General features: G+C 42.4%; 1 pseudogene; it reads right to left on the bottom strand.

The window, feature by feature from the left end:
• Positions 1-10,530: 10,530 nt before the first annotated feature.
• Positions 10,531-10,882, bottom strand: LOC104674674 (annotated as a pseudogene).
• Between the last annotated feature and the right edge of the window lie 732 nt (positions 10,883-11,614).

Raw genomic sequence — 11,614 nt, 5'->3', positions numbered from 1 at the left:
TACCCAGGTGAAAAAGAAGCTTTGCCCACAGGAAATTACACAATCCAAGACATACCCACCACTTGGGGATACATCCATCTCAGGGCAGGTATTAAGGTATTAAAATCTTGCCTGGATCATAATTTTAAGTCACTATCATTTGAAATAGCACATCTTGAGTTTTGCTTTTTGTAGGTGTGTGGTGATAACTGGGACCACAAGCAGATATAAAGCAAAGTCACAATTCCTAGGACCATGAAAAGCAGGGAGATGGGACTGTGACTGGGAGATGGCACTATGGTTGGGAGTATCTGAGAGGCAGAGGGAGGTTAAGATCTGGAGAGATCAAGGGGCACAGGGCAAGAGAAAGTTCTTTGTCAGGAAGAAGTAACTGCAACAGCAAAGTAAGAGGGATAGGGATAGAAGGCTGGCAGTGTTGGCGGCAGGGAACCATGGGAGAATAAGCAAGAAAAGGAGGAAGGGGGCAGATGGCAAGGACTTTGACAAGTGAAGAAATCTGACCTTGATAAACTGGTTTCTGACTGTATCTTATACAGTCTCCACAAGGTGACCAGAATGACGTTTCTAAATGCAAATTTGACCATGCCTTGCCTCTACTTAAATTCTTCAGTGGTAATTCTTCAGTGGTTCCCAGTGCTGTCAGGACTGAATTAGCACTCCTTAGCAGAACCTGGGCTCCTGCATTCCTCTGTAGTTTCCACTCCTGAAACATCCCTGACCCATCTCTCTCTCTCTCTCTCTCTCTCTCTCTCTCACACACACACACACACACCTCTGTGCTTCAACTGTGTCACCCTAATCCTCTTGGGCTTTGCACACTCTCTCACTTCTGTAAGCCTCAACTTCCTCACCCTCTGCCTTCCCTCACACTCTCACCTGGTTTAAGATTCTCTTTGACTTATTCTAGGACTCAGAAGAAGGGTGTAGCCAGGTGTGGTGGGACTCGCCTGTGGTCCCAGCTACTCAGGAGGCTGAGGTGGGAGGATCGCATGAGCCCAGAAAGTTGAGGCTGTATGAGCTATGGTCGCACCACAGCACTCCAGCCTAGGCAACAGAGTGAGCCCTGTCTCAAAAAAAAAAAAAAAAAAAAAAAGAAAGAAAGAAAGAAAGAAAAAAGAAAAAAAGAAAAGGGTGTGTGCCCCACCTGTGTCCCTTCTAGGATCCATAACTCTCCATGGTGATTCCTGTAAAGCCCCTTGTGCAGCAAACAGAGCATACATCTTTATCGGTTGATTCTCATTATCTGTTTCCTTTTCGGTCTCCCCTATTACACTATGAGCACCCTGAAAACGAGAACTGCATCCCTAGCACCTAAAACAATGCCTGACACACAAGCTGGAAATATTTGCGGAATTAACTTTGAAACAGTGATATTATTTTTTTTAACGTATTGAAATTTTGAATTAAAATTAATCTATAAATTCAGAAATACAAAGGAGGAAGTAAAAATTACTTGTAATTGCTCTGCTGTGAGATGACCCCTTTCAGTTTATTTTGAGAATATTTGAGAATTTTTGAGAAAAGGAACACTATGTAAAAAATTGAATGTATGAAAAAGATTCTGAAAACTGTGCGTCTCACAGAGAATGGAATTAAAAGACTGATTAGAACATTTAGGACTCAAGGTATGAGATGTTAAACTGATGGACTAGAAGGGACTAGAAAAAGAACTAAGATGAATGTGATAAGTAATACATGAAACAACTGGACTTGAAAATTGATTAGAAGTGGTGGTGGGAGGGGACTAGAGTAAAGGAAGAGTATCGAGTGACCCTACAAGTTAACAAAATGTTTGTTAAGTAAATGAAAGAGTTGGAGATTGGATGAGTGGAAGTATTCTTCACTCTCTCTCTTTATCAAACATCTACTGGGCACATACTGCATCCCAGACACTGGTCTAGGTACTGGCGATACATCAATGAACAAAACAGCACAACCCATAACCCTTCTGGAGCTTCAGGTATGGTGGTGAAAATTATGTTACCAGTTAGAGAAACAGGCAGATTTAGACTGGGAGCTAAATTTAAATAGTTCTTTAAAGCATTTTGAAAGAGCCTGTATCTTCCTTTAATTCCCTGAACATATGTGTAGACTGACAGGGGTAAATCATATTCAGAGGTGCCACACCGTAGTGAGATGGGATCTTTCTGTCCAGCAAAGAGAGAAGACAGGTTGCTGGAGAGAGGGGAGTAGAAACCCCTAATTATGCAATGACTGTTGTTAGGTTCATGCCAGATGTGGATATGGGTGGAATTCCTTCTTGACAAAAACTGAAATTAATTTCTCTTGAAAAGAAATCCCCTAATAAAAAATTTTATTAACAGTCAATAGTTGGAAAAGCCACAAAAAATTTAAGAAACTCCTGAAGAAAAACACTAAATAAGGCCAGGCACAGTGACTCACTCCTGTAATCCCAGCACTTTGGGAGAACAAGGTGGGAGGATCGCTTCAGCCCAGGAATTTGAGACCAGCCTGGGCAATATAGTGAGATCCTTTGTCTACAGAAATTTTAAAAATCAGCCAGGTGTGGTGTCGCACACCAGTAGTCCCAGCTACTTGGGAGGCTGAGGTGGGAGGATCACTTGAGCCCAGGAGGTAGAGGCTGCAGTGAGCCATAACCACACCACTGCACTCCAGCCTGAGCAACTGAGTGAGACCTTGTGATATAGTTTGGCTGTGTCCCCACCCAAATTTCACTTTGAATTGTAGCTCCCATAATCCCCATGTGTTGTGGGAGGGACTAGTGGGAGGTAATTGAATCAAAGATGCAGTTTCCTGATACCATTCTTGAAGTAGTGAATATCTCACAAGATCTGATGGTTTTATAAATGAGAGGTGCCCTGAACAAGCTCTCTTTGCCTGCCTCCATGCAAGACGTGACTTTGCTCCTCCTTTGCCTTCTGCCTTAATTGTGGGGCCTCCCTAGCAATGTGGAACTGTGAATCAATTAGACCTCTTTCCTTTAGAAATTACCTAGTCTCAGGTATGTCTTTATTAGCAGTGTGAGAACGACTAATACACCTTGTTTCAAAAAGAAAAACTAAACGCTAAATAAACAAAATGACCTGATTATTATTTTGTGGCCATATTCATTTTGTGAAAATTCATTGAGATCAGCATTTATTATTTGTACATTTTTCTTTTCTTTTCTTTTCTTTCCTTTTTTTTTTTTTTTTTTTGAGATGGAGTTCCACTCTGTCGTCCAGGCTAGAGTGTAGTGGTGAGATCTTGGCTCACTGTAAGCTCTGCCTCCTGTGTTCAAGTGATTCTCCTGCCTCAGCCTCCTGAGTAGCTGAGATTATAGGCGTGAGCCACCACGTCTGGCTAATTTTTGTATTGTTAGTAGAGATGGAGTTTCATCATGTTGGTCAGGCTGGTCTTGAACTCCTGACCTCATGATCTGCCCATCTTGGCTTCCCAAAGTGCTGGGATTACAGGCGTGAGCCAGCATGCCTGGCCTATTTGTACATTTTTCTATGTGTATATATAATAAATCAACAAAAATGTTATCTAAAAGCATTCCAATTCCTTAACTAGTTGGTTGGCCACAACTAGTTATTAGGATGCTTTGAGCTTTGTGTTCCCTAATACCAACACCTTAGGGTCATTATGAGCTTGAAGAAATAATGTGTATAAAGTGTCTGGCCTACTTCTTGCCATACAAAATGCCCTCATTTGTGTGAGGTCCTCATTTTCTCAAATTTCCCGATTTTACACTTCACTAGCTTTTTTTTTTTTTTTTTTTTTTTTTTTTGAGACTAGGTCTCATTCTGTTGTCCAGGTTGGGGTGCAGTGGCATGATCACAACTCACTGCAGCCTCAGCCTTGACCTCCTGGGCTCAGCTTCTGAGTAGCTGGGACTATAGGCGTGAACCACCACACCTGGCTAATTTTTGTATTTTTTGTAGAGATGAGGTTTTGCCCATTGCCCAGGCTGGTCTCAAACTCTTGGGCTCCAAAAATCTGCCCACCTTGGCCTCCCAACGTCCTAGAACTACAGGTGTGAGCCACCATGCCTGGCCTTTCACTAGCTTTCTAAGTCTGAGTTCCTAATAAAGTCAAAGGGAGATACTACTGGACCCGATGCACCAAAGGCTGAAGAGCAGAAGACAGAACATCTGCGCCTCCAGGAGGAGCCAATGCCAGCCAGGCCCTGGGACTCCTGAGTAATAGGGAAAATGCGAAAGGATCCCCGTCATAATTGAAATGCAGCCAAACACAGCTGCTGAGGTGCCAATGATAATACAACGATGGGCAGCTGAAATTACAGGATTTGCTCACTGTGCAGATTTTCCCCACAGAAACATAGAGGGGTAAGTCAAACAGACAGCAATATGAAATAGCAAACCAGTGGGTTTTCCCAGGGATGATTATAGCAGGGAATTTGGGTTTACTTTTTGGTACCAGTCTTACAGGAATGTTTAACGGTTGACTCATTAAAATCCAATCAATGGCTATTTTCATGTGTGCCATCTTCTGACACAGGATTTGGGGAAATGGACATGTTCTCCTGTCAGCAGCGTGTGGTGTTAACTTGCTGTTCTTAACAAGTTTTCTATTCTGAGTTTTCTATTCTCCCTAGTTTGATGCCGCCGAAGGTAACCTGGTCAATCAATGCTCACCTAGCAAGAGAATTTCTTTGCTTTAAAACTTCCCCTGGGTTACTCCATCTGAGGCTCAGGAACCCATCTGTTCATTCACCTCTGCCCTTGGGTGCCTGCGGCGGCACTGTGTGGTGCCAGCGTGGTTACCGTGGGGATCCACTCCACATGCACATCATTGGTTCAGTGTACACCCATTAACATCCCATCTCTTTTGGGTAGGAGGTTCTGTTTTCCATGCATACTGTGCCACCTTAGACACATATGGGTTGCATTTTGTTCTTTGCAGATATCTGTTTTTCTTTTCTTTTCCTTTTCTGTTTTCTTTTCCTTTTGACACAGAGTCTCGTTCTTTCCCCCAGGCTGCAGGATTTCAATCACGGCTCACTGAAGCCTCAGCCTCCTGGGCTCGTGATCCTCCCACCTTAGTCTCCTTCATAGCTGGGACCTCAGGTGCACACCACCATGCCTGGATAATTTTTTTTTTTTGAGACAGAGTCTTGCTCTGTTGTCCAGGCTGGAGTGCTGTGGCACAATTCTGGCTCACTGCAACCTTCGCCTCTTGGGTTCGAATGACTCTCTTGCCTCAGCCTCCCAAGTAGCTGGGATTACAGGCACCTGCCACCATTCCCGGCCAATTTTTGTAGTTTTAGTAGAGATGGGGTTTCACCATGTTGGCCAGGCTGTTCTTGAACTCTCAACCTCAAGTGATCTGCCCACCTCAGCCTCCCAAATAATTTTGGTATATTTTGTAGAGATAAGATCTTTCTATGTTGCCCAGGCTGGTCTCCCAGGCTCAAGCAATCCTCCTGCCTCAGTCTCCCAAAGTGCTGGCATTTCAGCTGTGAGCCACCAGCACCCAGTTGTTCTTTGTGAGGTTTCTTAAATGTAAAGTAACAATTCTATCCACCTGTCACTTAAATAAGAGAACACTTATTGTTTAAAACCACATATTAAACAAAAAGCTACTTGCTCCAAATGTGATAGCATATGTGTGGTTGGGTGACAAGGGTTCCAGCCTTGGTTCAGCAGAACCAAGAAACAGAGGGGTCCTTGTCTGGTCCTGATGTCTTATGGTCTTGGGCTTCCCTCTGACTTTCAGGGGACAGTGACGAATGAGACACAGATGTAGGAGCAGTGACATATGGAGTTCGAGTCCCTAACCTCAGCATCTCCAGCCCATTTCTTTATTATTACTACAGAAACAGGGGTGGCACTTAAAAAGGTTTCTGGTCTCTTGCCCCTCAGTCTGAGCATATGCCATAACTGCTCTTCCTACCCTATGAAGGTGGGAACAGACAGGTGATACTGTTCTTGGCTAGAGTTCAGGACTGATTTCTGCCCTTGAAACATAGGATCACAGGCAAGCATAAGGGGTGTAGGGAGTCAAGACTGCATGCATCATCCATGGAATGATTATGCCCATTATCTCTATAAGAATGAGAACTGGCCAGCCGGGCACCGTGGCTCATGGCTGTAATCCCAGCACTTTGGGAGGCTGAGGCTGGTGGATCACCTGAGGTCAGGAGTCTGAGACCAGCCTGGCCAACATGGTGAAACCCCTTCTCTACTAAAAATACAAAACTTAGCCAGATGTGATGGTGCACACCTGTAGTACTGGCTTCTCAGGAGGCTGAAGTAGGAGAATAACTTGAACCCGGGAGGCAGAGGTTCTCAGTGAGCCAAGATCATGTGCCACTGCACTCCAACCTGGACAACAGGGCAAGACTTTGTCTCAAAAAAAAAAAAAAAAAAAAAGAGAGAGAGGGAGAACCACTGCAACATTACCAATGGCAAATGGCAAGCTTATAAGTCAAGTGATGTATGAACGATAAGCACTTGATAATTGTGTGACATGTAGGTTAACAATCACTTCCACAGTGCCCCTCAAACTCACCCAAGTGAGGAGGTAAAGAAGGAATGTGTTCGGTGGCCTGTGAAGTGTCTTGTCCTTTCTACAGAGAAGGGTGTGGGCAACTGTGGCCTAGCTTCACCTTCTCAGCTGCCTGCCTTTACCATGCTGAGTCCATAATCTGTCATGGGTCATCATCGGGAGGAAGAGTTTTGGAAATTTGGGGGATGATTGCAACCATAAAAGAATCTTCTTTGTTGTGCAAAATTTTTCTCAAATTCAGGAAGTTGTCACCTAGGTTCAAGGCCACTAAAATTACATGCAGTTCTTAAAAATGTCAGTACATATTTGGGGAGAGGTTTGATCCCTTTCATGACATTTTCAAAGGGACTCATGATCTCCAAAAGATTTTGAACCATGGCTCCAGTCAAGTCACTTGACACTGGGACAGAGAAGAAATGGAAAATTACCTTAGCAAATCTTCAAAAGTGAGAGAAGAAAATTGCTACAGTAGAGTAGACTTCAGATTTCCTTTCTATCGTGGAGGTAAAAAACTGGAAAGAGTATATACTCATCAATGCAAAAAGCCTTGAAGATTATGGTGTATTCAAACTATGAGATTAATACTAAAGATATTTTATTAGAATGAAGACATTTGTTCTATACCAGTTGATTTGTAGGGTTTTCCCTGCTGTGATCAAAAAGTGAGAAGAGCCAGAATCAGAGATGTCTTTGTAATGTAATTCCATTTTTATAGAACAAATCATGACAAGCTTCCTTTCCCCTTACATATGTGTATATGTGTGTATGTATGTGTGTGTGTATACATGCAATATGAGCAAGGAGAAAAAATCTAGAAGACCAAATATCAGATTGTTAATGAAGAGGAACCAAGAACAGGTGAGAGTGAGTTATTCAGTTAAGGGAGTAAAGGAGAAGGGGGATGTGTATAAAACAAATGAACAAACAAGCAAACAAACAACAGCAAAAAGACCCACTATACTGAAAAAGGAAGGCCTATAGTAAGAACTGCAGGCATGATATGAACACAGTTATATAAAATTAAATATATGTACATATATGCATAAGGAGAGTCATGGAAGAGTGATGATTCGAATGGTGGTTATCACAGAAGGAGAACAGCAATTGATATTTTATTCTATTTCTCATATTTTCTGAAGTTGATTCATTTATATTTTATAATTTTTTAAAAAATAAATAGAGATGAGGGTCTCACTATGTTGGCCAGGTTGCTCTTGGACTCCTGGCCTCAAGTGATCCTCCTACCTTGGCCTCCCAAAATGCTGGAATTACAGACATGAGTCACCATGCCTGGCCCCTGAAGTTGATTCTTTACTCTTTTTCTTCCCTTTTTGTAATTCTAATATTATGTAACTGATATGTATTATTTATATAATCAGAGGAAACTTAAAATTTGATGGTGATAAAAAAATTTATTTCAGGTGGCATTTTTCATTCTCTGTGCATAATTCTAGTAGTCATGAAGTTCATTATTTTTATAAATGAGACATGGAAAGCACATAAGTCATGATTTCTGTATCATGCACCCCAGATGAGTAGATTTGGCAAGGATGTGGCATGTGGGTAGGTGCCAGTGTGAGTGGCACCAATGCAGTAGCCTAACAGTTGGGAGGAAAGAGAGCCATTAAATTCAGTTTAGTGGATTCAGGCTCTGGGAAAAAGGTCAGAATGTGAATATTCTGTTTAGGGTCATAAACGCTGAGGCAAGAGCACAGAGCCTACTGGCAATTTGAATGGGGCTTCAAGTGAAGGAGCGGGCCATGAGATAAGGCTTCATGGGAGTTACCATACCAGATCTGGGCCTGGGAAGGCAGACTACGCTTTGATTAACGAGAAACAGAATCAAAGTCCTTCCAAAAGCAGACATGAACATGGCTAAAGACATGAAAGACTTTCTTGAACTTCTTTAACTATGCCGAAAACACAGTTGTTTAGACATACTTGTCACTCACTATGAGATACTTTGCATTTACAAAATGAATTCTAAGAATGATTCACTCTTCTTTGCAGGGCTTATGAATCATCTGATGGACTTGGTATTAGAAACAAGGAAGTTCCTTGCTCTCTCCACAGTGTGGATATTCTCAGAGCTGACTTGGGTTGGAAAATCCCAGGAGATTTGTTGTTCATAATGAAACTAAGATGTGGAACTTGGGCTCATGAAATGCCCTGGTGCTAAGGAAGGACCTCTCTTTTTCATCTGTGTTTGTCTAAGATATGTTAGATGCCCACACTGGGCAAAAAAGAATTCCACTTTGATTCAATAAAGCTATGCTCAAGTGACTTCATTCTGTTCCTCTGTGTGTGTGTGTGTGTGCGCGCGCGTGTGCATGTGTGTGTGTTTCTTTTACTTTTCTCTTTCCCTTCCCTGAATCACCCTCCTTCTCTTCTTCTGTATGGGCTCATCTGATTTGCCAGCAGAACATGCATGGTTTATTTTTGGTCAAGACACTAGTAAAAGCGGGCAACCTGGGATAATAACACGGCTTCCAGTGCAAGAGTCCTCGCTCAAAAATCTTTTTTAAAATCTCCATTCTTTTCTTTCTTTTTTCTTTTTTTTTTTTTTAAGTTAGCGGTTACTTTTTTTTTTTTTTTTTTTTTTTTTTTTTTTTTTTTTGAGATGGGTTCTAGCTCTGTCACCCAGGCTGGAGTGCAGTGGCTCACTGCAACCTCCACCTCCCAGGCTCAAGTGATCCTCCAGTGTACTTGGGACTACAAGTGAGTGCCACCACGTCCAGCTAAGTTTTTGTATTTTCTGTAGAGATGGAGTTTTGCCATGTTGCCCAGGCCGATCTTGAACTCCAGGTCACAGGCAATCCACCAACCTTGGCGTCCCAAAGTGCTGGGATTACAGGTGTGAGTCACCGTGCCTGGCATCAAAAACTATCTCCCTTGAGAGTCCATGTGTGGCTCTCCACATTTTTCCAGTATAGCGTCTTACTTCAATATTTTGAAGTTAAGTCTTTCAGAGTTGTCTGTGACAATGAAAATGCCCACAATAGGGGTAGCTCTTTAAGGAGCCATTGAACATTACCTTGTGTAAGGATTGACTGAAAGGTACCTGAGGCAGGGCACGGCGGCTCACGCCTATTATCCCAGCACTTTGGGAGGCCAAGGCAGGCGGATCACTTGAGGTCAGGCGTTCAAGACCACTCTGGCCAACACGGTGAAACCCTGTCTCTACTAAAAATACAAAAAATTAGCTGGGTGTGGTGGCAGCTGCGGGTGCCTGTAGTCTCAGGTACTTGGGAGACTGAGGCAGGAGAATCACTTGAATCCCAGAGGTGGAAGTTGCAGTGAGCCAAGATCGTGCCACTGCATTCCAGCCTGGGCAACAGAGCAAGACTCTGTTTCAAAAAAAAAAAAAAGTTAGCTGGAGCAAAAGAGGCTTCTGAGAACCCTGATTTATTTGGAAAGTGGACTACCTGCTGGAGAAAAGTGAGCAAGTGCCTGTACCAGCCAGTGATAACACCTCCATGCTTTTATTTCAGTTTATTCAAAGTCTATTGCCGCTTTATGAACTGTCTAGTGGTACGATTTTTTGTGTGTGGTCTTTGAAGGCTACAAAAGGGTCTACAGTCCATGAAGTTTATATACTTTCTTGAAAAATGAGGCAAAACATTTAGAAAACTATGTTTAAAATATATTAATAGTAACAATAATAAGAATAATATTAATGATAATATACCACACCTACTATGTAGAAAGTACCATGTTACGTATCTCTCCTGTGTATGTAGTATGTGTGAATCTCAGTCCAGCTGTGCCACATATATTGCATTTTCTTCCCTAAAATTATTTTTATAGTTTTATTTTCATTTTTAATTTTTTACATTTTTATTTATCCCTTCAAAACTTCAGTTGTTTGTTTCCTTTAATTAACATATAAGTGGATTACACATCTCCTATCATTATAACATGGAAATGTATATGAACAAAATATACACATTTTTTTGGTGAATGTCTAGGGAAGAATGGTGTCAGTCAAGTTCATCCAAGGTTTAAAGCAGCAGCCTCCATGCAGCCAGGGCATGGTCAGTGTTTGGGGACGGAGGTACGTATCTGCAATCCGTGCATCCCTTGATTTCTTCTTTTAGTGCCTGATTAACCCTGTGGTACTGCTGAACAGTTCTCTTCTGCTTAAATTCTTCTGATTCAATTTTAATTTCATTTTAAATTCAATTTAAATGAATTAATTAAATTAAATTTCAACTTAATTTCAACTTCCTGAAATGTCAGTGACTTTGATCACTGTAGCTCAATGAAACTTTTCTTTGAGAATTCGGGTCACTTTGAGCTCCCTGTCATTCTGGGAGGCAAACATCCTATGGACATAGTGGATCCCACAGAGCAGAGGTGCTGCCACGGCCGGGTTTCATGCCACCATGTCTGACTGACGCCTACATTTTTAAATAGAGACAAGGTCTCATTATGTTGCTCAGGCTGGTGTCAAACCCCTGGCCTCAAGCAGTTCTCTCTCCTTGGCCTCCCAAAGTGCTGGGACTATAGGCATGAGCCACTAAACCTGGCCAAATTTTATTTTCATTTTTAAAAATAAAGATAGGGTCTCACTTTGTTGCCCAGACTGGTCCTGAACTTCTGGCCTCAAGCGATCCTCACACCTCTCCCTCCCAAAGTGTTGGGATTACAAGAGTAAGCCACCATGCCCAGCCATTTCCCTAAAATTTAACTTCTATTCTGAGCCTCCATCCCTTTGGACTGGAAGGAAATTCAGCCGTAATCCTCTGGAGTTCCATCTCCTCCCTATTGGTCCACCCAGCCTACATATCTTCTCAGTTCTGCTCACTGCTGCTTTTGTGGCATGCTTGCTTCAGGGAACTTAGAGGCACCAGGCCCTGCATCTCACTTCCCTGAGGCATCCTGTGATGATTCCCTCTGTGGTCCCACCACATCCTTGCAGTGCTGCCATGGAGTGGGGCTCAGTTCTTCCTGGCAACCAGAACCCATGGACTCTCCCACCACTCTCAGTATTAACTCACTTCAGGAAAGATTACTCTCTTCTTAAACTGTATTCATTTTAGTGGATTTAGGCTCTTGGAAAGAAGTAAGAATGTGAATAATGTGCTCAGAGTCATAAATGCCGGGGCAAGAAATGTGG

The sequence above is a fragment of the Rhinopithecus roxellana genome, chromosome 15, assembly GCF_007565055.1.
Source record: "Rhinopithecus roxellana isolate Shanxi Qingling chromosome 15, ASM756505v1, whole genome shotgun sequence".
Lineage (NCBI taxonomy): Eukaryota > Metazoa > Chordata > Mammalia > Primates > Cercopithecidae > Rhinopithecus > Rhinopithecus roxellana.
Note: the sequence above shows the minus strand (reverse complement) of the source record. Positions and strands in the feature narration are given on the sequence as shown.